A 27,656-nucleotide genomic window follows, 5' to 3' on the forward strand; every position below is an offset into this window, starting at 1 on the left:
CCATTTTAAGGACCGAAAATAATTTTGCACTTTCCCCACAAGGCTGGAGTTTTAAATTGCTGGTATTGCTCCATTAATTGATCACGTAGGGAAGAAATTAACAATCTTTCTGGTGCCAGTTAAATTTTTGTACATTTACTAATTTTTTTAAATTTTTTATTTTTTATAAACATATATTTTTATCCCCAGGGGTACAGGTCTGTGAATTGCCAGGTTTACACACTTCACAGCACTCACCAAAGCACATACCCTCCCCAATGTCCATAACCCCACCCCCCAGCAACCCTCAGTTTGTTTTGTGAGATTAAGAGTCACTTATGGTTTGTCTCCCTCCCAATCCCATCTTGTTTCATTGATTCTTCTCTTACCCACTTAAGCCCCCATGTTGCATCACCACTTCCTCATATCAGGGAGATCGTATGATAGTTGTCTTTCTCTGCTTGACTTATTTCGCTAAGCATGATACGCTCTACTTCCATCCATGTTGTCAAAAATGGCAAGATTTCATTTCTTTTGATGGCTGCATAGTATTCCATTGTGTATATATACCACATCTTCTTGATCCATTCATCTGTTGATGGACATCTAGGTTCTTTCCATAGTTTGGCTATTGTGGTCATTGCTGCTATAAACATTCAGGTGCACAGACCCTTTGGATCACTACGTTTGTATCTTTAGGGTAAATACCCAGTAGTGCAAATGCTGGGTCATAGGGCAGTTCTATTTTCAACATTTTGAGGAACATCCATGCTGTTTTCCAGAGTGGTTGCACCAGCTTGCATTCCCACCAACAGTGTAGGAGGGTTCCCCTTTCTCCACATCCTCGCCAGCATCTGTCATTTCATGACTCGTTGATTTTAACCATTCTGACTGGTGTGAAGTGATATCTCATTGTGGTTTTGATATGTATTTCCCTGATGCCGAGTGAAATAGAGCACTTTTTCATGTGTCTGTTGGTCATCTGGATGTCTTCTTTGCAGAAATGTCTGTTCATGTCCTCAGCCCATTTTTTGATTGGATTATTTGTTCTTTGGGTGTTGAGTTTGCTAAGTTCTTTATAGATTTTGGACACTAGTCCTTTATCTGATATGTAGTTTGCAAATGTCTTCTCCCATTCTGTCAGTTGTCTTTTGATTTTGTTAACTGTTTCCTTTGCTGTGCAAAAGCTTTTGATCTTGATGAAATCCCAATAGTTCATTTTTTCCCTTGCTTCCCTTGCCTTTTGCATTGTTCCTAGGAAGATATTGGTGTGGCTGAGGTCGAAGAGGTTGCTTCCTGTGTTCTCCTCAAGGATTTTGATGGATTCCTTTCGCACATTGAGGTCCTTCATCCATTTTGAGTCTATTTTTGTGTGTGGTGTAAGGAAATGGTCCAATTTCATTTTTCTGCATGTGACTGTCCAATTTTCCCAGCACCATTTATTGAAGAGGCTGTCTTTTTTCCATTGGACATTCTTTCCTGCTTTGTCGAAGATTAGTTGACCATAGAGTTGAGGGTCTATTTCTAGGCTCTCTATTCTGTTCCATTCATCTCTGTCTCTGTTTTTGTGCCAGTACCATGCTGTCTTGATGATGACAGCTTTGTAATAGAGCTTGAAGTCCGGAATTGTGATGCCACCAACTTTGGCTTTCTTTTTCAATATCCCTTTGGGTATTCGAGGTCTTTTCTGGTTCCATATAAATTTTAGCATTATTTGTTCCATTTCTTTGAAAAAGATGGATGGTACTTTGATAGGAATTGCATTAAATGTGTAGATTGCTTTAGGTAGTATAGACATTTTCACAATATTTATTCTTCCAATCCAGGAGCATGGAACATTTTTCCATTTCTTTGTGTCTTCCTCAATTTCTTTCATGAGTACTTTATAGTTTTCTGAGTATAGATTCTGTGTCTCTTTGGTTAGGTTTATTCCTAGGTCTTTTATGGTTTTGGGTGCAATTGTAAATGGGATGGACTCCTTAATTTCCCTTTCTTCTGTCTTGCTGTTGGTGTAGAGAAATGCAACTGATTACTGTGCATTAATTTTATATCCTGACACTTTACTGAATTCCTGTACAAGTTCTAGCAGTTTTGGAGTGGAGTCTCTTGGGTTTTCCACATATAGTATCATATCATCTGTGAAGAGTGATAATTTGACTTCTTCTTTGCCGATTTGGATGCCTTTAATTTCCTTTTGTTGTCTAATTGCTGAGGCTATGACTTCTAGTACTATGTTGAATAGCAGTGCTGATAATGGACTCCCTGCCCTGTTCCTGACCTAAGCAGAAAAGCTTTCAGTTTTTCTCTATTGAGAATGAGATTTGCAGTGGGTTTTTCATAGATGACTTTGATAATATTGAGGTATGTGCCCTCTATCCCTACACTTTGAAGAGTTTTGATCAGGAAGGGATGCTGTACTTTGTCAAATGCTTTTTCAGCATCTATTGAGAGTATCATATGGTTCTTGTTCTTTCTTTTATTGATGTGTTGTATCACATTGACTGATTTGCGGATGTTGAACCAACCTTGCAGCCCTGGAATAAACCCCACTTGGTCGTGGTGAGTAATCCTTTTAATGTACTGTTGAATTCTATTGGCTAGTATTTTGGTGAGAATATTCGCATCTGTGTTCATCAAGGATATTGGTCTATAGCTCTCTTTTTTGATGGGATCCTTGTCTGGTTTTGGGATCAAGGTGATGGTGGCCTCATAAAATGAGTTTGGAAGTTTTCCTTCTATTTCTATTTTTTGGAACAGTTCCAGGAGAATAGGAATTAGTTCCTCATTAAGTGATTGGTAGAATTCCCCCGGGAAGCCGTCTGGCCTGGGCTTTTGTTTGTTTGGAGATTTTTAATGACTGTTTCAATCTCCTTACTGGTTATGGGTCTGTTCAGGTTTTCTATTTCTTCCTGGTTCAGTTGTGGTAGTTTATATGTTTCTAGGAATGCATCCATTTCTTCCAGATTGTCAAATTTGTTGGCGTAGAGTTGCTCATAGTATGTTCTTATAATAGTTTGTATTTCTTTGGTGTTAGTTGTGATCTCTCCTCTTTCATTCATGATTTTATTTATTTGGGTCCTTTCTCTTTTCTTTTTGATTGGTCGGGCCAGGGGGTTATCAATTTTATTAATTCTTTCAAAGAACCAGCTCCTAGTTTCATTGATATGCTCTATTTTTTTTTTTTTTTTTTGGTTTTTTTTTTATTGATTTCTGCTCTGATCTTTATTATTTCTCTTTTCCTGCTGGGCTTAGGGTCTCTTTCTTGTTCTTTCTCCAGCTCCTTTAGGTGTAGGGTTAGGTTGTGTACCTGAGACCTTTCTCATTTCTTGAGAAAGGCTTGTACCGCTATATATTTTCCTCTCAGGACTGCCTTTGTTGTGTCCCACAGATTTTGAACTGTTGTATTTTCATTATCATTTGTTTCCATGATTTTTTTTCAATTCTCTTTAATTTCCTGGTTGACCCATTCATTCTTTAGAAGGATGCTGTTTAGTCTCCCTGTATTTGGGTTTTTTCCAAACCCCCTCTTGTGGTTGAGTTCTAGCTTTAGAGCATTGTGGTCTGAAAATATGCAGGGAATGGTCCCAATCTTTTGATACCGGTTGAGTCCTGATTTAGGACTGAGGATGTGATCTATTCTGGAGAATGTTCCATGTGCACTAGAGAAGAATGTGTATTCTGCTGCTTTGGGATGAAATGTTCTGAATACATCTGTGATGTCCATCTGGTCCAGTGTGTCATTTAAGGCCTTTATTTCCTTGCTGATCTTTTGCTTGGATGATCTGTCCATTTCAGTAAGGGGAGTGTTAAAATCCCCTACTATTATTGTATTACTGTTGATGTGTTTCTTTGATTTTGTTATTAATTGGTTTATATAATTGGCTGTTCCCACATTGGGGGCTTAGATATTTAAAACTGTTAGATCTTCTTGTTGGACAGACCTTTTGAGTATGATATAGTGTCCTTCTTCATCTCTTATTATAGTCTTTGGCTTAAAATCTAATTGATCTGATATAAGGATTGCCATTCCTGCTTTCTTCTGACGTCCATTAGCATGGTAAATTCTTTTCCACCCCCTCACTTTAAATCTGGAGGTGTCTTCGGGCTTAAAATGAGTTTCTTGGAGGCAACATATAGATGGGTTTTGTTTTTTTATCCATTCTGATATCCTGTGTCTTTTGATTGGGGCATTTAGCCCATTAACATTCAGGGTAACTATTGAGAGATAGGAATTTAGTGTCATTGTATTGCCTGTATGGTGACTGTTACTGTATATTGTCTCTGTTCCTTACTGATCTACCACTTGTACTCTCTCTCTTTGCTTAGAGGACCCCTTTCAATATTTCCTGTAGAGCTGGTTTGGTGGTTGCAAATTCTTTCAGTTTTTGTTTGTCCTGGAAGCTTTTAATCTCTCTTTCTATTTTCAATGATAGCCTAGCTGGATATAGTATTCTTCGCTGCATGTTTTTCTCGTTTAGTGCTCTGAAAATATCACGCCAGCTCTTTCTGGCCTGCCAGGTCCCTGTGGATAAGTCTTCTGCCAATCTAATATTTTTACCATTGTATGTTACAGATTTCTTTTCCCGGGCTGCTTTCAGGATTTTCTCTTTGTCACTGAGACTCGTAAGTTTTACTATTAGGTGACGGGGTGTGGGCCTATTCTTATTGATTTTGAGGGGCGTTTTCTGAACCTCCTGAATTTTGATGCTCATTCCCTTTGCCATATTGGGGAAATTCTCCCCAATAATTCTCTCTAGTATACCTTCTGCTCCCCTCTCTCTTTCTTCTTCTTCTGGATTCCCAATTATTCTAATGTTGTTTCGTCTTATGGTGTCACTTATCTCTCGAATTCTCCCCTCGTGGTCCAGTAGCTGTTTGTCCCTCTTTTGCTCAACTTCTTTATTTTCTGTCATTTGGTCTTCTATATCACTAATTCTTTCTTCTGCCTCATTTATCCTAGCAGTGAGAGCCTCCATTTTTGATTGCACCTCATTAATAGCTTTTTTGATTTCAACTTGGTTAGATTTTAGTTCTTTTATTTCTCCAGAAAGGGCTTTTATATCTCTCGAGAGGGTTTCTCTAATATCTTCCATGCCTTTTTCGAGCCCGGCTAGAACCTTGAGAATTGTCATTCTGAACTCTAGATCTGACATATTACCAATGTCTGTATTGATTAGGTCCCTAGCCTTCGTTACTGCCTCTTGTTCTTTTTTTTGTGTTGAATTTTTCCTTCTTGTCATTTTGTCCAGATAAGAGTATATGAAAGAGCAAGTAAAATACTAAAAGGGTGGCAACAACCCCAGGAAAATATGCTTTAAACAAATCAGATCCCAAATAGTGAGCGGGGAGAAAGGGGATAGAAAGAGGTTCAAAAATAAAGATAGAAAAAAAAGAAAAAAAGAAACAAAAGAAAAGAATTTTAAAAAAGAAAATGAATAAAGAAAAATATAAAAAAGATAATATATATATAGTAGATAAACTAGTTAAAAAACGTTAAAAAAGTAAAGGGTAAAATTTAAAAAAAAATTTAGCAGAAGAAGAGAAAAAATAATAAAAATTAAAAAAATTAAATTAACTGCAAGACTAAAAAAATCACAGGGAGAAAGCCATGAGTTCCGTGCTTTGCTTTCTCCTCCTCTGGAATTCTGCTGCTCTCCTTGGTATTGAAACCGCACTCCTTGGTAGGTGAACTTGGTCTTGGCTGGATTTCTTGTTGATCTTCTGGGTGAGGGGCTTGGTGTAGTGATTCTCAAGTGTCTTTGCCCCAGGCGGAATTGCACCGCCCTTACCAGGGGCTGAGTAATCCGCTCAGGTTTGCTTTCAGGAGCTTTTGTTCCCTGAGCACTTTCCATAGAGTTCTGGAGGATGGGAATGAAAATGGCGGCCTCCTGGTCTCTGGCCCAGAAGAGCCGAGAGCCCACGGCCCCAGTCCTCAGTGTGCCCTCAGAGAACAGCACCCAGTTACTCCCGTCTGCCTGATGACCTCCGGCCGCACTCCGAGCTCACGGAGCCTGCGACTGGTTCAAGGTAAGCCCGAGCTGTGATCTTACTGTCGGCTCTGTCTCTGTAGCCGGCTTTCCAGTTCCAATACCCGCAAGCTCTGCGACACTGAGACACCCCCCGATCCGTCTGTGACCCTGCGGGACCTGAGGCTATGCTGACCCCGCGTGGGCTTCACCCCGGTTTAGCCTCTGGAGCGATGTCCCTCAGCAGAATAGACTTTTAAAAGTCCTGATTTTGTGCTCCGTTGCTCTGCCGCTTGCCGGGAGCCGGCCCCTCCCCCAGGGGTCTATCTTCCCATCGCTTTGGATTCACTTCTCCACCAGTCCTACCTTTCAGAAAGTGGTTATTTTTCTGTTTCCAGAATTGCTGTTCTTCTCTTCCATCTGCCAATGGATTTGCAGGAGTTTGCAATCTTTAGATAAGCTATTTAGCTGATCTCCTGCTAGCTGAAGTAGTCTCAGCCTCCTACTTCTCTGCCATCTTGACTCCTCCCCAACATTTACTAATTTTTTTAACCTTGAATACAAAATAACTCAAAGCATTGTATTATAAAGCACAATTTATGGGTCAAGTTTTTATAATTGTTAATTTAGCATGTAATAGGAAAACAGAGACACCTGAAAAATTATTGGCCATATGGAAATATAAAAATGTGAAGATGACGTAAAAATAAATTTGGAGACTACAGAAATGTATTACATTCATGAATGTCCCCTTTGGAATGTTTAGGACATCAGGAATTTGACGTTATGGTCCCCATGATCGCTGACTCAGGTAAGATGCAGTTACAGCATAAACGGCAACATTCTCAGGGGTAAGAAGAGCAAAGCATCACAGATTTCCACCTTCTATGTGGCATTTACACAAAATGGAAATATATGAACTCCTACTTGTTCCTTGTAGTTTTAGTAAGCTAAAATCTAAATGTCCTGGTCTTATGCTTTATTCCTCTATCCTCAGGAAGCCCCTCACTTCTTCAGGCAAACTGGGCAAACTACCCATGACAAGGGTAGTTTTTGCCCCATGTGATCTGCTCATATTCCCCCTCCCCAAACTTGGAATCTTGAAGTTCCCTTTCCTGTATGAGCCTTGTTGCCTGTCAGTCCCTCTTCACAACAAGCACAGCAGCCCACTTACTTCTCAGCTGCAGGTGAACGATGACAATGGAATTCATTTTACTCATAAAGACTAACTTTCATCCAAACAGTAAATCTCTCCTGGGCTCTTGTCTTCCTCTGACCCAAGTGCAGTCTTAGATTATCAGGCATGACTGTTAAGAGCCGACTGCTATCACCTGTCTTGGAATCTGTCTGTCTTCTGTTTGCCAGTCTGTCCAGTTGTTTATTTCCATTCCCCTCCTTCCTGTCCACAGCAAACGCTTGATAGAAGTTTGATAATTCTTGAATGCAAACCAACCACCATTAAATATATAACATGTCTCATGTGTAGGATTATGAATTTGCATAAATATCACCTGTCTGTTCTGTGTTCTTCCTCATCTCCCTTCTTTGCACACAGCCGATTCCAACACAGTGTCTTTAAGCTCCGTCCTGTTGCTACATTTCTAATGATGGCTTTAAATGCTACAGGGCATTCTGGAGTGTCCAGCCTTCGTGTTGTAGTTTCCTAAACTGTGGGTGAGAGCAACAGGGGACACTCGCTTCCCCACAACCATGCACACCATACTTGTACCTGCCCATGTCCCCTGTGGACATGCTCAGAAAACCGTTTTCTAGAATATACCCCCAGAAACAGCATTTCTGGGCCAGCAGGCACATGCAATTTAATCTCAGATGGCTTTCCAGAATTGCAACAGTTTACGTTCCCACCAGCGGTACATGAGATGCTCATCTTAGCTGCCCTGCCAGCACTCCACTCTTACTTGACTATCCTCATCTTTGCAAGTTTAAGGAGCCCTGACATGCAAAATAATTTATGATAGTCAAAGGGCTTTAGGTGCCAGGCACCTGACAAAATATATGGCACATTGTCAAGTTTACCTGAGAAAGGTTTGAATCATGCCTGCAACTAGGCCTGATCACCCTGGATCTCATTGGTGTGTACCCCAGCTCAGTCAGGCAAGGCACCCTCCTCTCTGAGGCCCAGTCTCACCATTCATAAAACAAAAATGCACCCCTATGTCAAGAGCAACTCTTAAGACAAGTGAGACAATAAATGTAAAGTATCAGCTGGTTCTTGTTTTGTTTTTTATTTTATTTTATTTATTTGACAAAGAGATCACAAGCAGGGGAAGAGGCAGAGGGAGAGGGAGAAGCAGAATTCCCGCTGAGCAGAAACCCAAACTGGGGCTTGATCTCAGAACCGCAAGAACATGACCTGGGCTAAAGGCAGATGTGTAACTGACTGAGCTTCCCAGCCTCCCAGTTAACTTGCTTCTTAACCATGACTGCAGGCTGACCAACAGCTCCATTGTCTGGCTTGGGTCTTCCCGGAACACAGGAATTTTGGTGTTGGCTGGGGTTGTCCTTGGCAGACCAAGACCATTGATCACCAAGGAGGATAGTGCAAGTGTCCTGCTGAGAACTTGTTTCTGGAAATATTCTACCAAGGACTGTGGTGGCTTCTGGAGGGTCCCCCTCAACTCTTGAGCTCAGTTCACCCTCTTCTTGACTCAGCGAGGGGCTGGGAGTCAGGTGTGCTCTTTGTCAGCAAAGCAGGGGTACCGAGACCTAGCCATTTCCACACTCCTGGGAACTTCACAAATCGGAGAACAGTGCTCCAGGGCTGACCCTGAGCCAGGAAGACAGTTCGTCAGGGGCGCAATAGGGTCCGATGGCTCCCCGCCTAGTCTTACTTCTCTGGTCCCTTTAGGAGTTCCCTCTGAAACTGCCGGCCCCAGACTTGGACATATCTTAGGCTCAGTCAGCATTCACCAATGCAGTTTTCTAATTAATTTGTAACTGTACATATGAGGGGCTGTGGAACTCACTGATGATCTGTTGTGCAAACACATGCACACACTCAGTCACCTTCCTGCCCAGCCCTGGGCCCTGCTGGGTCCTGACTCAGATACACAGACCTTCTCGTGCCATGGCAAGACATTCATCCTGGTATCCTGTATTTTATTTTTCTGTTGGTGACTGTTTGTTTTCCCTCAGCAAATCCTACTATGGGTTTAATGACCTCCCAGACTCGCTTACTTGCTTGTCTCTTGCTAGCTCAGGACAGAATTGGTCCAAAGTTTCAGGCAAAACCTTGCCCAAAGACAGATGTGGCACAGAGAATGAAGAGTGCATAAAACTGGAAAGAAGGAAATCAGCAAAGGCAAATATGTTATTGCTTGGTAAATAACTTTACCCACATCTCTTCAATAAATGACCACTTCTCAGGGCAGCATTCACCAAGAGCAACAGGTCACAGGTCAAGGAATGTCGGAGACTGATAGGAGGTCAATGGGATGCTGGTTGCTTCAGATGAGAACCATCCTCAAAATGACCACAGACCAGAAACCTCAAGCAAAGTCAGGACTGAGGATTGGGTCCTCCAGGAAAACTCCTTCATCTCTCTTCAGTTATAATTTTTCCATTTCACTTTGTGGAAATGCTTTTGAGATCAGCAGGTGCAGGTTTTCTGCTGGGGTAGGAATCCCTCCAAACCCTCGGGATAGGTGGGCATCCATCTCCACTCAGAGGCTGCCAGGAACCCTTTATGTATCGTAGAAATCCGTATGAGCAGAGCATACTCCTTGAACTGAACCAGCATTGCCTGCCCTCCATGCCATCCATAGTCCTATTTCCATGACCGGAGCAGTAAGGAATAAGCTTGAACATTCCTCACCTGCTTCTGGGCCCCACGGGCAGCTGAGCTGGGCGTTCCTGTGTCTTCCCCTACCAGATGTGGTTGTGACACCAATTCTGCTAACGTGTCCACAGGTGGCAGCCTTCTGGACCTCTCATCAGTCATTCCACCTCACAGATATGGAGATATTAAAACGTAGTGTGCAGACTAGGACACCATACTAGCTGTGGATCCATCAATGCAGTCTGGAATTAAGAGAATTTTCAATTTTTGGCTTGGGTTTTTGTTTTGTGTCATTAAAACAGCTCATTCCACTGTTAAGCGCCATTGGGCCAAAGGCCAGCTAACACCCCTCCCGTGAACCATGCTGAAAAGCGTCCTCCTCTCCAGAGTAGTGACTGCAAACATGAGCCAGAACAAACAAGTAGTGAATATCCATACAGCACTTCTCTGCAGTCAAGGTAACAGTAACACGAATCTGAATAATTTTACTGAGTCAAACAGACCAGAGAAAAATGGGGTCTATGTTGGATATTGCCATTTATACAAAATTCTAGAAAATTCAAACTCATCTGTGATAAAAAAAACATCTGTGATCACCTGGGGATGGAGGGAGCTACGGAGAAGACAAAGAGGAACAGGGGAGCTCTGGGGGTTGATGGATATCTTTACGGTCTTGACTCTGGTGTTGCTTTCACAGGTGCACACATGTGTCAACATGTATAAGATTGTACACTTAAAATGTGTGTCAATTACACTTCAGTAAAGCTGTTTTTCAAAAGCATTAGGATAAGCAAAGTGACACCTGACTAATAGCAAAAATAAGCAAGACAAACAACAGGCGCAATGGGCATGTCGTGAGGGAACCAGTGGGACACAGGTGGCGGGGGAGGGCTTGCAGGGGACCCTGTGGTCCAGGAGGAGGGATGGGGCCAGGCAAAGGAAAAGAGCCAGGGTATTTCAGATGAGGGCACGATGATCGGGAAAGATAAGGACTAGCCTGGCAAGGGGATGCTGGGGAACAGCGGCATGGGTTGGAAAGATGGTGGAGTTGAACATCACAGGTTTTCAGATATCAGAGTCAGAAATCTCTAGTTTGTGACAAACAGGAGAATAGAGAGAGACCGCCCGGAGGGCCACACCCTGATGGGAAGTCAGGCACTTCCTCCATCTTGGTGGGAATAGTGCTCAGTCATTGGAGTAAATAAACGGGAGGGTCACCATTGTTTCTGGAAAATAAAATTCTAATCAACGTTTTGGAATCTTATATTATTCTAGAACCTAGAGAATGCATAATTTATGCTCTTCTGAACTATCTGTATTAAGTTAAATAAGGAAGAGGTACCTGAAAAGGTGGGAGTTTTAGACCTGAATATGTGTTTATTTCCTCAGCCCCTTTTCTGTGTGGGGCACATGACAAGCCCGGGAGGGGGTTAGAGTGGTCAGTGCCTGGTGTGGGTTGCTCTTGAAGCAGTGACCAGCCCATCTCCCTCCAGCACCTTCCAGCTGCAGTCACCCCGTGCCTGTCCTGTGTTTCTGTCCATTTCTTTGGAGCATAAAAGTGGGAGAATGTGATAAAATATGCCTCGAATGTGATACATATGTTAGGGTCTGAGATCAAAGGAACAAGACTGATGCAAAGCAAAAGTCAAGCAAAGCTTTATTTCGCACTAAGCATTGAAAATCAAACCAACCAGTCGGGGCCATCTCTTATGAAGAGGTGAGGACAAGGATGAGGATGCCACTCCCGACAACATTGCTCCCCCAATGAGGCTGCTCCCCAGACGAAGATGTTCCCTGACAACTATTACTCCGACTACTACTCTCCCCACCCAGCCTCACGGACTAACCTTTATAGAGGTGGTTGAGCCCGGCCCACACACAGGTGGCCAATGAGATTGCAACACACAGGGAAAACTGCACAGTCATGCTCGGTGGGCAATATGGGTGACCAATTGAATTTCAATTCACCACAGTAATATATGCACGCTCCACTGATTGGATATCTCCATCCGGCTGGCCCACCCCTATATCCCAGGTCTGCAAGTAGGTTCCTCTGGGAGGGGCGGGGTCAATCTAGGTTTACAACCAAATGGCTCCCTCTGGCTAACCAGGCCCCTACACAAAGTTTCTCAGACAACCATGAAATCTTGGATAAATATTGGCTGTTTTTTAAGTTGTACAATTTAGTATTTGACTAATTGTAATCATCTTTAAGTTACACGCCAAAGTATAAAACAATTTCATCTTTACCACAAGAGAGTTCACACGCTAGGATTTTCCTGCCATCCCGTGAAAACTGTCCCTGACACATTGTTTCTGATACAACTGTTTCTAAATGGCTGAATAATCCTGACTTAAATATAGAAAATATCAGATAGTGAAAAAGATGTGGAAGTGGTTTTGGAAAAAGAGAAAAGGAAAATCTGGAAACAAAGACCATTATGGAAACTTCTTAGTGAGTTTGAATCAATAGCCAGTTTCACTTACCAGAAACTGACTTCCATCCCATAGACGCTTGTCCAAAGTGTTTGTGAATGAACCATGCTTCTCTTTTTCCTCAGCAAGATCAGTTAATGAGAAAGTGACTCATACCCCTGTCATTTCTCTGCTTCCCAGGCAATACCACCGTGATTTTCCTTGTTCCGCTCCACGCAAAAATCCTAATTAATTTCCTACAAAACTCTTCAATCGATTGTCTTGCAGTCTTGAAAATGTATTTTATTAACATCTGGTACAAAACTAAGAACAAAGGAAGAACAGGGGCTGATACCTGGGTATCACCCAGTCCATCCTGGGTCTTCAGGCGACCTCCCAGACCTCGGAGAGACTGAGATATCAGGCTGAACTGTGACTATCCAATTAATTTCTCTGAACCTATTATCCACTGACCATTCAGTCCCTCCACCTTCACATTTCTGATCACCAAGGAGCAAAAAAAAATAAGTACTGTTTCTGATAGAAGAGGTTTTTGTCTGCATCTCAATAAGCAGTTTTATTGGTGGATTTGAGTTGCATACAGAGATAAATTGAGTCCTGAGGGTCACTCTCCATTACTCTCCATGCTGGTAGCAAGTGGCCCTGTTTCATCCCGCTTGAGCAGCGTGTCTTACTGTTGTCCAGCTGGAGCTCACGTGGTTTTCTGTCATTCCGCAAGAGCATGAAACTCCTTTGAGCATAAAACTTTTTTTTTAGGTGTCTTAACCAAAAGGCTGAAAAATCATATGCTTTTAAAAATAAAAATAGCTTGGGGCCCCTGGGGGACTCAGTCATCAAGTCTCTGCCTTTGGCTCCAGTCATCATCCCAGGGTCCTGGGATCGAGCCCCTAATTGGGTTCCCTGCTCAGTGAGAAGCCTCCTTGTCCCTTTCCCACTCCCCCAGCTTGTTTTCCTTCTCTCACTGTGTCTTTCTCGGTCAAATAAGTAAAAACTCTAAAAAATAAATAAATAAAAATAGAATTTTAAAAAATAAAATAAAAATAGCTTAAGAGAAACAAAATTTTGAGACTCTTTGGCAACTACCTGAAACTACCCTGATATGTGGGATGGTCTTGGGTTGTCTTCACGTGGGAAGGTCTTCAGAGCAGCTGGCACATAGCTGGTCAGCAAATGTGGGCTTTCCCATACCCACCTCCTATGCGCCTCTGATTTTGTCTAGAATCGATGTTCTAGATTGTGTTCTCTTTGCCAGCAAGGACAGTAATAAGACATTTGAATTAGATACTATACAGATCTTCAATGACTTGCAGGGTTTTGTTCTAAGATAAATACTTATCTAAGAGTATTTGTTAATTATGTCCCAGAGGTATATTAGAAAAAAAAATCCTTAAATTTTACACTTAAGTGGGTAGGAGAAGAATCAATGAAACAAGATGGGATTGGGAGGGAGACAAACCATAAGTGACTCTTAATCTCACAAAACAAACTAAGGGTTGCTGGGGGGAGGGGGTTTGGGAGAAGGGGGTGGGATTATGGACATTGGGGAGGATATGTGCTTTGGTGAGTGCTGTGAAGTGTGTAAACCTGGTGATTCACAGACCTGTACCCCTGGGGATAAAAATATATGTTTGTAAAAAATAAAAAAAAATTAAAAAAAAATTTTACACATTGGTATTTACTTTAGAAAAGCTTATTTCCTTACTATGCTTTTAAAATATCTTTGACTTCATTTCTTGTTTTGGTTTGCTCATTTTAAAAAATGGTATTAAATTACTCTTTCTTATTCCATTGGCCTTGGGGAAAAGGCAGCCAAGAAGAGCTGTCCGGAGGGGTTCTTATCCTGCTGATGGCTGACTGAGGTCATGGACACTTCTTTAAGTAAAACCATCTGGTGTCTGGTGAAAACAAAAAAGAAACCTAGTGGTAACATTTTAAGATAAAAGATTTTATCTTTTTATTTTTTATTTTAAGATGAAAAATCTTTTTAATTTTTTTGATTTGTTGGTTATTTTTTATTTTATTATATTTTATGTATATTTACATACATACTATATATATTTTATTATAAAATATATATTTTATTTTTTATTATTTTGAGATAAAAGATCAATGGTAACATTGATCTTTTAAAAAAAAAATCTACCCAAAAGGAGACCTTAGTTCAAGGTGATGGCATCTTTTGCATACACTCACTCCTCTGAGCACCCTGCCCTCCCACCAGTAGTCTCTTGAAGCCATCAGTACATAATGCTAAGGTCCCCTGAGTACAAGGAGGCTCTTACCAACTCAATTTCTCCATCTGTAGAGGGCATTTAAAGCTTTTCTGTCTTTTGGTGCTAGAGGAAGGGGTCAAATTCAAATTTACTCTGATGATTTAGCCCTCGAGCTTTGAGAGTTTCCCAGAGCCACTCTCAAGAAAGATCAAGCCTATGCCTACCGGTCTGATATCACATACACATGCAAGCTTCCCCACCACTCCCAGCTTGAGGAAGCAACACAGGAGGATGAAAAATCAGCTCCAGGAATAGTGTGAGTTGCCCACAACCTTCCTTTACCCTTTCTCCAAAATCTGCCCAACATCTCCTGGCTTGTGGTCACCCCAAAGGCATCTGCAGAGTTGTGTTTCTTCTGCAACCATTATCACAACCCCACAAGCCAGGTCCTATCATCCTTCTCTTTACAGGTGAGGAACCCTTGACTGGCAATGTATGTAGTAAGGTCAATGGCAAAGATCCCTGGAGAAGTGGGAAGGCAGAACCCATGCTCTTGCTCATGAACTCCCAGAACCTGGAACCCATGGTCAAAAGATCTTGAATCTACCCCATTCATATAAAGAAAGAGATGGCTTGATTCAACAAAAAGAAGCATGCCAAATGGGATTCTGGATGTCCCTCGAGCAGGAGGTTGCTTCTGGAAAACCCAGACGTAGTATGTGAAGTGAGTGGGCTGGGGGGGGGGGGGACCTCATAATCATCATTGGGAAGCAGAACCTGTACTGTCTTTCTAGGGGACATCTCTATGGATGTCCCTAAATGTCCTATGTAAAAAACTAAGGTAAGCTTCTAAGTGCTTCCAAGTGATTCCTGAACATTCCCAATAGGAAAAGTATACCCACTACAGGAAGATATTTGACATAAGGCAAAAAAAAAACAAAAACAAACAAACAAAATTCTAAACGTAAAAGCTGTTCTTTACAGTTTTTCTGTTCTTTTTTGTTCTATTCTGTTCTTTAATTTGGGCATAATAAAGAGAAGCATGATATTTAAACAGTTCTAGGTTTGGAGTCTCCAGTGTCACATTTTCTGCTTATGTATCACCTGTGCTGTGGGATAAAGGCTTTACAATTCTCTGGCTCTATTTCTGTCACATATCTTCCATGTTGAGTGGGTTGATGACTGACTCATTCTTTTCTCATCTCGCCATCCTGTCAGGTGTGGGAAAGATGATTACCCTCCCCGTCACTGCCGTACCAGATGCAGCTGAGGATGCCTGTAGAGAAATGGAGACACACATGCCCATACGGGCCACAGGATTCATCCTATCTGAAGCAAGTACGGTAAGTGCACTTTGGTATTATCATCAAGTGTAAACTTGGGTTATATGAGCTCCCTGCATGCTTCCTCATGTTGGAGGGTCAGCCTGCATTATGGGCTGGACACAAAACTCTGGCTCAGGGCCACAGCCACCCCAGAGGCATCACGGATGCTATCTCCACTGTACTGACTTGTAGGAATCGGTCATCTCCCGCTCCTGTTAGTGCCCTCAGGCCGGCTTCTCCCACATAAGTGAACTGCCTGGGCTTAAGACAGAAAGTGTCCCTCTTCCACGTGTTGCTGCAAAAGGAGAGGCATCGGTGATGGTTTCTGCTACAGGATTCTCAGCTCCCCTTGGGCCGCCCCAAAGTCTGTAGAGGACAGATGGAGACAGAAGTCTGTACAACACCGTGACTGTAGTTAACACTGGGGCACAGTGTACCACGATGACTGTAAGTTGCTGAGAGAACATTCTTGAAGTTCTCATGGCAAGGAAAAAAACACTTTTTTTTTTCTTTTTTGCTTGTTTTGTAGATTGATGAGATGATGAATGTTGATTCAACATACTGTGGTCATCAGTTCAGCCTACATTAAAGTCAAGTCACTGGACTGAACATCCGAGGCTTATCCAGGGCTGTTTTGGTCGTGTCTCAGTGAGACTGAGGGGAAAGTGCGAGTGTTTTAAAGAGCCTATATATATATATATAATTTTAATGTAATTATATATATAATTATAAGTCAGAGGAGAAACTATTAGCTATGTCTCTCCAGCTGAGGTCTCTCGGGCACTTCCGCCAAAAACGTTCTTTCTTCATCTGACACAAAAATTATCCTCCCACTGCCTCTGCCATCTAGACTCAGGGTCCCATACCATTGTTCGTGGTCAGAATCCCTTCCCTCTCCCCTGTGCAATCACACCCGTGGTAAATCATTCCTCTTATGTCCCTCTGGGGACCGTTTGCATTCATGGTGGTGGGCAAACAGGCTTCCATTGCTCAAGAAGTGAACTTGGAGTTCTGAGTTCCTAGATGGCAGAGCATAGGACATGCAGTGCCCATGCTTACACATCCACTGCTCCTGCAGGGACAGGAAGCCCATAGCAGCAAATGGGGGGAGGCCATCCATCACCACGAGAGGCAGCCCACAGGGCTGGTTGTGGGTTCCTGCTGTCAGCCTAACATGGTCACAGAGCATCAAAGACACAGAGTCCAAAGTGAAGTCTCAGCTTGAGTTTATTCTCTGCTGAGTACGGGGTAGGACTGATCAGCTGTCTGGAAGCGCTCTAACTACTATGTAAGCTAGTGGGGTTGCATTCTTTCATGTCCCTTGGCATGGTAAACAAGCATTCCCATGTCTTGGGCCTGGATCTGTGTGTCCCTCCGAGGTCCAGCCATGCCTCATGAGTAAGACAGATGCCTGCTTTAGTGGTTCACAAAGGGTCCTGGAACAAACTTCAGGCTCTTTTGGGGATGGGGGAGCCCCCTACCCTGAATTTTTCTCTTAAAACCCTCACTTATAAGCCATAGAGAGTTTTTCCCTCCCTGTGAAAGTTTGGTGGCAGGTTCTATGGGCTTGCTATGTGTCATGTGGGTGAATTCTCATTTGGTCCAGTTACATCATCGTGCTCCCTCCATCATGCATGAAACCTTTTTCCATGTCCAGACAGACGCATGTTTATTAGTGGTCCTGCATTATCAATGACTCGCCAGTTCCCAGTCTGTCATTGGTCTTCACAAATGATATATTAATAGAACACATTAGTAATGTTCACCCTCTCTAGACCCAGAGGCAAAAGGGACTCTCAAAGTGCTTTAAGGAGAGTGAAATACTCACTTAGAGATTTTAGAATATCCATCCTCTCAACAGAAACATAAGCATAAATACCCACTGGTTCTTACTTCACTAGATGTATATTGAGAAGAATTAAAGGAATATGGAAATTGAAAAATAATAAGGTCCATTACTCAGTGAACTAGTTTTTTCCTATCACCACTTACTTGAAATCTTGTTTTCTCTCTTGTTTAAGTAGTGATAATTCACAATGAGGTTTCCAGGTTCATTTTGAGGCCCTCCTTGTGCTTATTCATAGCCCAGAAATGTTAAGGAGTTTTGCCATCAAAATGACTCTACGAGTATATTTCTTTGGTGAATATATTTCTATATATCGCCTGCAGTCCTCGGGGTTCATCCTGGGCCATGTGGTCTGCCCAGGTGGGTGGAGGTTACCATCAATGGAGGGAGGGAGGCCCTCTCTGGTGTCATAGCTGGCCTTCCTCAGCAGCGGGAAAAGCCCTGCCTTGGACAGTGGTGGTAGTGGGGTCAGAACTAATGTTGTGGTGAAGACATGTCCCGGTGGCAGCAGGAGGAAAAATGATGATTCAATGATGAGAGATGTCATAGCGGGCAAAGAGACTTTGTGTCCTACAACTATGTGCTGTTACGTTTACTGAGCCAGCATTAGATATAAGGTGATTTTGCAGAAAGGTCAAGATGTGCAATTTCTCTTAAAAAGGAAGGCTGATCTGGGAGACACCAGGCCGAGAGCAGGAGAGTCATGTGATGGGTACACACATGTTGGTTTGTAGAGCCTTGTGGTCCCTCTTCCCCTTAGTGCCTGTCACTGTGGATGGTCAGTCAGCCTTGCATTCTTCACAAGGGAAGTATTTCTCAGTACTAATGTCTCAAAAGACAAGAATGGCAGAGAGGAGAGCACTGCGATCCTAGATTTAAATTCCAGAGCACTCTGGCAGGTAGAATATGCTGTCACCAATTCTGAGATGTTGGTTTTCCTTCCAGCTCTCTTCCACATCTGTTTGACCGAGGGCTTGTGTTAACATGAATTCTTAAAAAGAAACAGAACAGAATTTTCTCTGTAATCCCTTGGCAGTCATGTGATAACAAGGATAAAAGAATAAATATCCCAAGAAAGTTTGAAACAAGTATAAAGTAGTTTTCCAGAATTAATCACTAAATTGGCCATTAATGAAGAATGTGGTGAGCTAATTTTGTTCTTCAGTTAGTGATTGGTATAGAAGAACAAGTTTAGAATACATAATAACCTTTCAAAAAATAATTTGCTGGATTTTTTTTAAATGGGAGAGGAAGCCTTAAAAATAATTGACTAAAACATACCATTATAATTAATTCTCTTTTCATCTACAGAGCACTATAGATAGACATCTTTAGAGCAACATCTTTTCTTTGTTCTTCATTCTGAATTCCAAATCCTTGGGCTTATCAAAAAAGACTGCATTTTAGTCAAGTTTAGATTTTTGGTCCTTCCTTTAAGTTCTTAATTACTAGAAAGGAATTTGGTGTAGAATAATCAAAGAAGAAGAATTTCGTTGTCCAATGGGCTGCGTATGCCCGGGGTGTGGTGTGGTCTCCCAAGTGCTCAGACATTGGAGTGAAGATGGGAATTCTTATTCAGACTTGATCACCAGTCAGCAGAGTGAACTTGGGAGAGTAGCTTATCTGTCTTTGACTCATATTTCCATCTGAGAATGAGACAATAAAACAGACTCCATGAGGTTGTTGAGAAGATTAAATGAGAAGAAGAAAGAGGAGGAGGAGATTTATAGAAGCTGAGGTATATAATAATCCATTGTGCAAGAAGAACTCGCCTCTGTCTGTAGAACAGAATTACCCATTTGAAATGTATATAAAAATACGGAACCACTATGTTGTACACCTGAAACTAACAAAATAATGTATGTCAATTATTCTTCAATAATTAACAAAAAGAAAGGAGTTACTCAAAGTTCATAACACTGGCACTTTGTACAGATCCTGGTATCCCCATCAGCCGTCCTGGCCAAGCCTATGTGACTAGGATGACATTTACATGACCAAGAAGCCTGTCCTTGCTGTCTTTACTGACATTCAAGGCTGTGGACTTTAAGAATGAATTGGCTTCAATTTGGTCCAGTATGACTGATTTAATTTCTCAGTTAAGTAAGCCCTCTGAGAGCTGGTTTTGAGCCAGGCATGGGGATAAGCACACAGAAGCTGTTCAGACACCTGAAGCTGACTGGTGGTTGCTTATGTTTATAAGTCCACAAAAGGACTCCATTGAATGGGCCCTACTGAGGTAACCTTGTTTCTTTCTTTTCATGAAAGAGAACAGACCTTTATCATCAACCCCTTTTTGTAGGGAAGGGACATTAGATGCTGATGAACTTCTGGGAGCATGAAAATGTGCAAAGATAGTACCCAGAGGGGCACCTAGCCAGCTCAGCCAGAAGAGTGTGTGAATCTTGATCTTGAGGTCATGCGTTCAAACCCCACATTGGGTATCGAGATTACTAAAGTAAGTAAATAAAACTAAACTGAACTTAAAAATAAAATTTTAGTATGAATTCTTAAAACAGAAAGAAAAAAAACAAAATTTTCTAAGCTCCCCTGGCATTCATCCTATAACCAGGATAGAGAATAAACTTCCCATGAAATTTTGGAACAAGTATAAAGTAGTTCTCCAGAAATAATCATTCAATTGGCCACTAATGAAGGATATGGGGACTTTTTCTTGACATTTTATCTGTCCCAGAGAATCTAATAGGGAATTGTGGATGACCCCTTCCTTCCTTCCTGAGAATGTTAGGGATTCTCTATCAGTGAGGATGGTCATTACCCAATCACCAACACCAAAGGATGAAAAGTACTGATGTGTCAGTCATGCACACATCATGAAGTGTGTCCAGAGTTGGGGAGAGGCATTTCTCCTAAAAGAATATCTGGGTCTCATAGCCCCAAGAATCAGGAGAGGCCGCTCATTATCTGGACTAAAATCACCCATTATCACTGCTAGGAAGACTCTCCCACCTTCCTTTAGATTCTGTGTCCTCCTGGAAGGTTTATGCAAATACCACCTTCTCTTAAAAACACCTGTCAGAGTTTATTTGCAGAGCATAAAGAACACTAAGACCAAGGGAAAGGGGCTTTGACACAAAGAACTAAAAGGATTCGATTCCAACTGTGGGGATTAAGGGAAAATGGAAGAAGTTAGGTACCTAGTTTCCATGGAAGTATTAAGAGGTCATCAGAGATAGAGTAATAAATTTTATTATACAGACTGCTCTCCATTTACATTTTAATAAAGAACAAAGTCACATTGTTTGGCATGTCTTGATATTTCCCTCCAGGGTGTAGTTTTGTTATACCCTATTCATTCTTCTGTGGTGACTAGTGGTTGAACCCCTAAGATGAAAAACTCTGGTTGGCTTTTTGAGGGAACTGGCTTGAAAGAGGGAAAATAATGTGGCAGAACTTTATTCTGACTTCAGTTTTTGCAAGAAAGAAATTCTCAGTGTGGAAAAGATGCAGGCCAAATGGGGGATCTCAACAAGTCTTTAACATTCCAAAGGCTGATGACAAGTGATCTAAAGGGTCCCAATGGACATGCCTATTACTTGGGATAAGACCATTTGCTAATAGTTTCTGCCAGTTCTATAGCCCTTAGAAACAAGGACTACAACAATAATAGCATTATTGGGCAGTTGATTGATGTATTCATGTTTTCAGATTCTTATCTGAAATTATAATTAAAGCATTAAATTAAATTAAAGAAAACTTTGCTTCCTACTGATGTTCCACAGGCATTCTAAATGAAAACTGTGTTTTTCTAGGCACAGACAGTTTGAAGGAACACCATATATCTTTCCCAACCAGGGTGCTACCCCACAGGCTCTCCACGTAGCAATTCCTGATGGCCATTGAACTTAGAGGATACATGAGTTCTCTTTGTTTTATTGAAATAATATTATACTTCAAGGTATGATAGCTGACACAGATAACCTATGCCTTTCAGCTCAAAATGTTTACGATTATATTTATTTCATACTAGGAAATAATAACTGTAGCATTTGAAGCATGGGTGTGTAAACTTGCTTCTTTGCCATTTCTTTTATTGCAATAAAGTATACATACAATACAATGTTAAAATTCAACATTTTACCCATTTTTGAGTGCACAATTCAATGGAATTAAGTGCATTCACAGTGTTTTATACCCATCACTATTCATTACCAGACATTTTCCATCATCTCACTGTACCCACTAAACAGCTTTCCATCTGCCTCTCCCCTTGCCTCTGATAACCTCCAGTCTATGTTCTGTCTCTCTGAATTTGCCTATTCTAGGTAATTCATATAAATGGAATCACACTTTTTTTTTTCTTTTGCATTTGGCTTATTCCACATAGCATACTCTTTTCAAGGTCCATCCATGTTGTAGCATGTATCAGAATGTATTTGTAAGAATGGATAATATTGCATGGTATGGATACATGACATCTAATTATCCAGCTGACCCATTCATCGTTGATGAACACTTAGCTTGTTTACACCCTACAACTATTGTGAATAATGCTGCTATGAACATTGGTACGAGTATCTGTTTGAGTTTCTCCTTTCGGTTCTTTTGAATATATACCCAGAAGTGAAATTGTTGGGTCATAAGGAATTCTATGCTTACTTTTTGAAGAATCACCGAACGATTTTCCACAGTGGCTGCACTATTTTACAGTACTACCAACAATGCCTATGGGTTTTAATGGGTATTGGTTTTTTGTTTGTTTGTTTGTTTGTTTGTTTGTTTTGGATAATCGCCATCCTAGTGAATGTGAAGTGATACTTCATTGTGTTTTTTTTTAAAGATTTTATTTATTTTTTTGACAGAGAGACAAATCACAAGTAGGCAGAGAGGCAGGCAGAGAGAGAGAGGGGGAAGCAGGCTCTGTGCTGAGCAGAGAGCCTGATGTGGGGCTCGATCCCAGGACCCTGGGATCATGACCTGAGCTGAAGGCAGAGGCTTTAACCCACTGAGCCACCCAGGCGCCCCCTTCATTGTGTTTTTGATTTGCATTTTCCTGATGACCACTAATTTTGAACATCTTTTCATGTACTTATTGGCCATTTATTTATCTTCTTTGAAAAAATAACATGTTTAAGTACTTTGTCCATTTTTCTGTTGGGTTGCTTGATTTCTTGAAATTGAGATATAGAAGGGGTCTTTTTGGTATATCAAGGATATTAGCTCTTTATTAAATATATGATTTGCAAGCATTTTCTTCTTTTCTGTGGGTTGTCTTTTTACATTTAAAAAAAGTATTTATTTATTTATTTTAGAGAGGAGAGAGCACAGGGGGAAGGGGCAGAGGAAGAAGGAGAGAGAAACTCAAGCAAATTCTGTGCTCAGCGTAAAGCCTGATGTGGAGCTCGAGGCGGGGTTCAATCTCCTGACCTTGAAATCAGACCTGAGCTGAAACCAAGAGTCATAAGCTTAGCCAACTGTCCACCCAGGTGACCCTACATTTGCACTCTTTTGATAGCATTCTTAGATGTACAAATTTTTTTTTTATTTTTATGCAATCCAATGTATATATTTTTTCTTCATCATCTGAGCTTTTTATGTCATATGCAAGAGGTCATGTCAGATTCAATACCATGGAGATTTCTCCTATGTTTCCTACTAAAAAACTGATTTCAACTCTTACATTTTGGTCTTCGATCCATTTTGCTCCAATATACTTATTATATATGATGTTAGATAGGCTTCAACTTAATTATTTTGCATGTGGATATCCAGTTTTCATACTATCATTTGTGGAAAAGACATATTGGGTTCATATGGAATCCCAGGGAACCCCAAATAGCCAAAAGCATCTTGAAAAGAAAGAACAAAGGCATGTGGGTCATAAGTATAGAATAGGGAGCCCAGAAGTAAACCCTCACCTACAAGATCAAATGATTTTTAACCAGGTGCCAGTTGTTGCTACATTACAGTTCATCTAGATAATAGCAATTGTGCTTCTGACAGAGCTGGAAAGCTCCCGGCAGACCCACTCAGAACAGCTGCAGCCCCATCCCTACCCAATGGTATAACCCCCAAACAGGTGCTTTGTGCTCCTGTCCTTAGTGACCAGGCCAGCATCTTGCTCCAGATGAGACAGTGGGAAGAATCAAGACAGGGACACAGGGACACAGGTTTATAGCAGGAATCAACAAACTATAGTTCATGGGCCCAATGTGGCCTACAGCCTGTTTTACAAAGAAAGTGATGTTAGAACACAGCCATGCTCATTTATTTATGCATTGTTTGTGTCTGCTTTTATACTACCAGGACAGAGTGGCATTGTTCTGACAGGGAAGGTATGGCCCATAAAGCTTTAAATGTTTATAATTTGACTCTTCACACACAAATTGTGTTGACCCCTGGTAGAGTTAGAAAATGAGTGCTCTAAGGAACATCTTTTTCAAATACAGAGGATGTCAGCATATTGAGGAAAAACTGCATACTTACTATCTTTTTATTTCTCTACATTGATCCTCCTGGTATTAATATTTGAACATGGCTAAGATGAATCTACAAAGTAAATATTCTTTTCATGAATATATATTCCAGATGATATCTGACAGTACATCTCTGTAGCCCTATAAAATGGATTATAAAACAATCTAATTTTTTCAGAAATCCTCCCTGAGTTGTTTTGTTGTTGTTGTTGTTGTTTAACTATACTTTATTCCTTAACTTATCATATCTAACAGGCATCTAATTTGTAGTGTCACTGTTACTGTTCTGCTTCAAAGAATATAATACATAGATTCAAAGAATAGGCTCATATCTCTCCATCCACACAAGGAACTCTTTTGAGTATTACATTAGTGGAAGGTGCTTGTGACTGTCCTGATTTGAGTCTTCCATTCTTTGCTGAAGAATCATACTCCTGGAAGGTTTGCATCTGAAATTCAGTAGATCTCAGCAGCCTAACACTAGTGAAAAGATTTTTGTTAAAGTGTGTTCTTTTTTTTTTATACAGCCATTTTTATTTTCCTAGCAAACTGGTGACATGTACCAAGTGAAGTGGCCTCAAATTATGGTTAGTAGAGATCTGGAGAGGAATTCTGCTCAGTTAGTAAGAAACTGACAAAAACCAGATATCCATCTAGCTGCTGCCAGACCAATGGCTCTTCTTAGAAATATATATATGTAGTGGGTAAAGGTTTTAATTCTGACACACCATCCTGGATCTTCAAGCTCACTGTGCAATGGTCCCAGGCCATCATGGATGCAGGTCCGCTGCACACCTCCACCCTCCCTCCTCTCCAGACTGCTTTGCCCTTCCCAGCACAGGTCCTGTGAGCTTTGGGAGGGGCCTAGAAGCAGGGAAGAACATTTACTTCTAAACTGTGATATTAAGCCACTTGTTAGGAATGAAGAAAGAGAACTTAATCTTTGCAATCAGCACCATGGAGAGCAGTATCTTCTCCAGAAGGATTTCCTGGCACTGCTGTCAGAAACACAAAAGGATTTCCTGGCACTGCTCTCAGAAACAGGAAACAAAGAGAGAGAGAGAAAAAGCAAGAGAAAGAAAGAGGGAAGAGGGGAGGAAGGGAGGGAGAATGGGAGGAACTAAGGGAGGGAGGAACTAAGGGAGGGAGGGAGAATACAAATTAAGGAGCCATAAGAGCCTTAGTCTTAGTCAGTGGTATCCTTGTCTCCCTTTCATTGAAGACCACTGCAATTTGTGTTTGAATGTTTTTACCAAACAAAAGCATACAAAGTGAACACACTCACCGTTGTTTTAGTCCTGTCACCTAACATTAGTACCCTGAGGCTCATACATGTTATTTGTGTCCTTGTTGTTCATTTTCATTGCTGCACGGTGTTCCATGGTGTGGCCATACCACCACTTGTCTATCCATTCATGTGTTGATGCGCCTTTGGTTGTTTCCAGTTTTGAACTCTTACATGCAAAGCTCTTATGAACATTTATGTATAAATCTTGGTATGAACTTAAGTTCTCTTTTCTCTTTGAGAGAAGAAAGGCTCCATTATACAGTAAGGAAAAGGATACTTAAGAAACTAGAGACTGTTTCTTAAAGTGATTTACCATTTCATGTTACCACCTGCAGCCCATGAGAGTTCCTCCACATCTGCACCAAAACTCGCTCAGTCTTTTTGATCTGAGGCATTCTTGTAGATATACTGACACATCCCTGTGGTTTTCATTTACATTTTATGATTTACAATTTCATTCACAATTTACCTAATCACTGATAGTGTCCAAAGATTTTTCTCAATATGTTTGTCACTTACATATCTTCTTTAGTGAAATGTCTGCTTAAATGTTTGCTTCTTTTTAATCGAGGTATTTTTTTTGTTTCATTTTGTTTTTTTTTTTTTTTTTTAGTTTTGAGAATTCTTTGTATATTCAGGATATGTGATGTTTTTCACATTTGCAAATATTTCTCTCAGTCTGTGTCTTCTCATTATTACTCCTAACAGTCTTGAAGAACAGACGTATTTACTTTTGATGAGGTCCAACTTTGGAATCTTTTACATAGTTCACACATTTTGATTCATAGCTAAGAAATCTCTACCTACCTCCGAACCACACTGATTTCACTTCTAGAAGATTGGTGGTTTCAAGTTTTTCATTTAGACCTATGATCATTTTGAATTAGTTATTGTGTTTGACTCAAAGGATAGATCTGAGTTTACTTTTTGTATGTGGATAACTAAGCATCCTTACACAATTTGTTAAAAGACGGGTTTTTTTTTCCTCTGCTGGATTATCTTTGCATTTTTGTCAAAAACCAATTTCCATATATGTGTGGGTCTCTTACTGGACTACCCAGTTACACTGGTCTGTTTGTCTGACTTGATGCCAGTACCACATTCTCTTATTTACTATAGTTTTGTAGTAAGCATTGAAATCAGGACACATTAACCCTTTGATTTTGGTTTTTGTTTATTTTTTTAATTTTTTAATTTTTTTATAAACATATAATGTATTATTAGCCCCAGGGGTACAGGTCTGTGAATCGCCAGGTTTACACACTTCACAGCACTCACCATATCACACACCCTCCCCAATGTCCATAACCCCACCTGTTTGTTTATTTTTTTAAATTGTTTCTATTGTGTCAATTCCTGCTCATTTTTACGTGAATTTTAGAATTTGTTTTTCAACTTCTACAAAAAACAAAACAAAACAAAATCTACTGGAGTTTTAATTGAGATTCTGTTGAATTTGTATGTAAGTTTGAGAATAATCAAAAACTTCTTAATACCGAATCTTTTGGCTCCCAAATAAGCTATTTCCTTTTACTTAGGTCATCCTTAATTTCTCACAGCTGTGCTTTTCTTAGCCTTTCATGTACAAGAGATCCACATCTTGTGTTGGATTTATCACTAAATATTTCATATTTTTTGATATTAGGAAATGATTTTTTATTTGAATTTCTGAATGCTAGTTTCACCTATATAGAAAGTGGATGGTGGGTTCTTTCTTTATTTATTTTGGAGGGGGGACAGAGGTTAGCAGTAAATACTCTAGGTTTTATGAGCCACATATTATAATTGTTCCATATTCTTCTTTAGAACTTTTAAAATGTAGAAGCAAAAAATAGTATGGCCCACCTTCCTGAAAAAAGGCCTTCAAATTGGCCAATATGATAGTTTCATCACTGACACAAAAAATGTGAAAACTACTCCCAGCTCACATGCTATACAAAGAAGACTATGGGCCAGTTTTGTCATTTGCACTATGGTTTGCTGACTCTTGGAGTGTAACTGATTTTTGTACATAAATCCTATATCCTGAAAATCTTCTCAGCTCCTTTACGAGTTGTTGTAGCTTTGCATGTGTGTGTGGTGTATGTGGTGTGTGTGGCATGTGTACATGTGTGATGTGTTGTGTGTGTATGTGTCTGTGTGGTTTGCTTGTGTATGTATGTGTGTTGTGTGTGCATGATATATATCTGTTGTGTGTGTGTGTGTATGCACATATGTGTGTGAGTGCGTGTGTATGTGGATATGGACATGACTGTGTTCTTGACTAAACTCTAATCAGGCTCCCAGGAGGTCCCTCTGGATCTCGGCGTTGGCATCTGTCCTAGTCAGGCCTGCATGGCCCCATGTAGCAAGAATCTTGCTACTCGG

The sequence above is a fragment of the Mustela nigripes genome, chromosome 4, assembly GCF_022355385.1.
Source record: "Mustela nigripes isolate SB6536 chromosome 4, MUSNIG.SB6536, whole genome shotgun sequence".
Lineage (NCBI taxonomy): Eukaryota > Metazoa > Chordata > Mammalia > Carnivora > Mustelidae > Mustela > Mustela nigripes.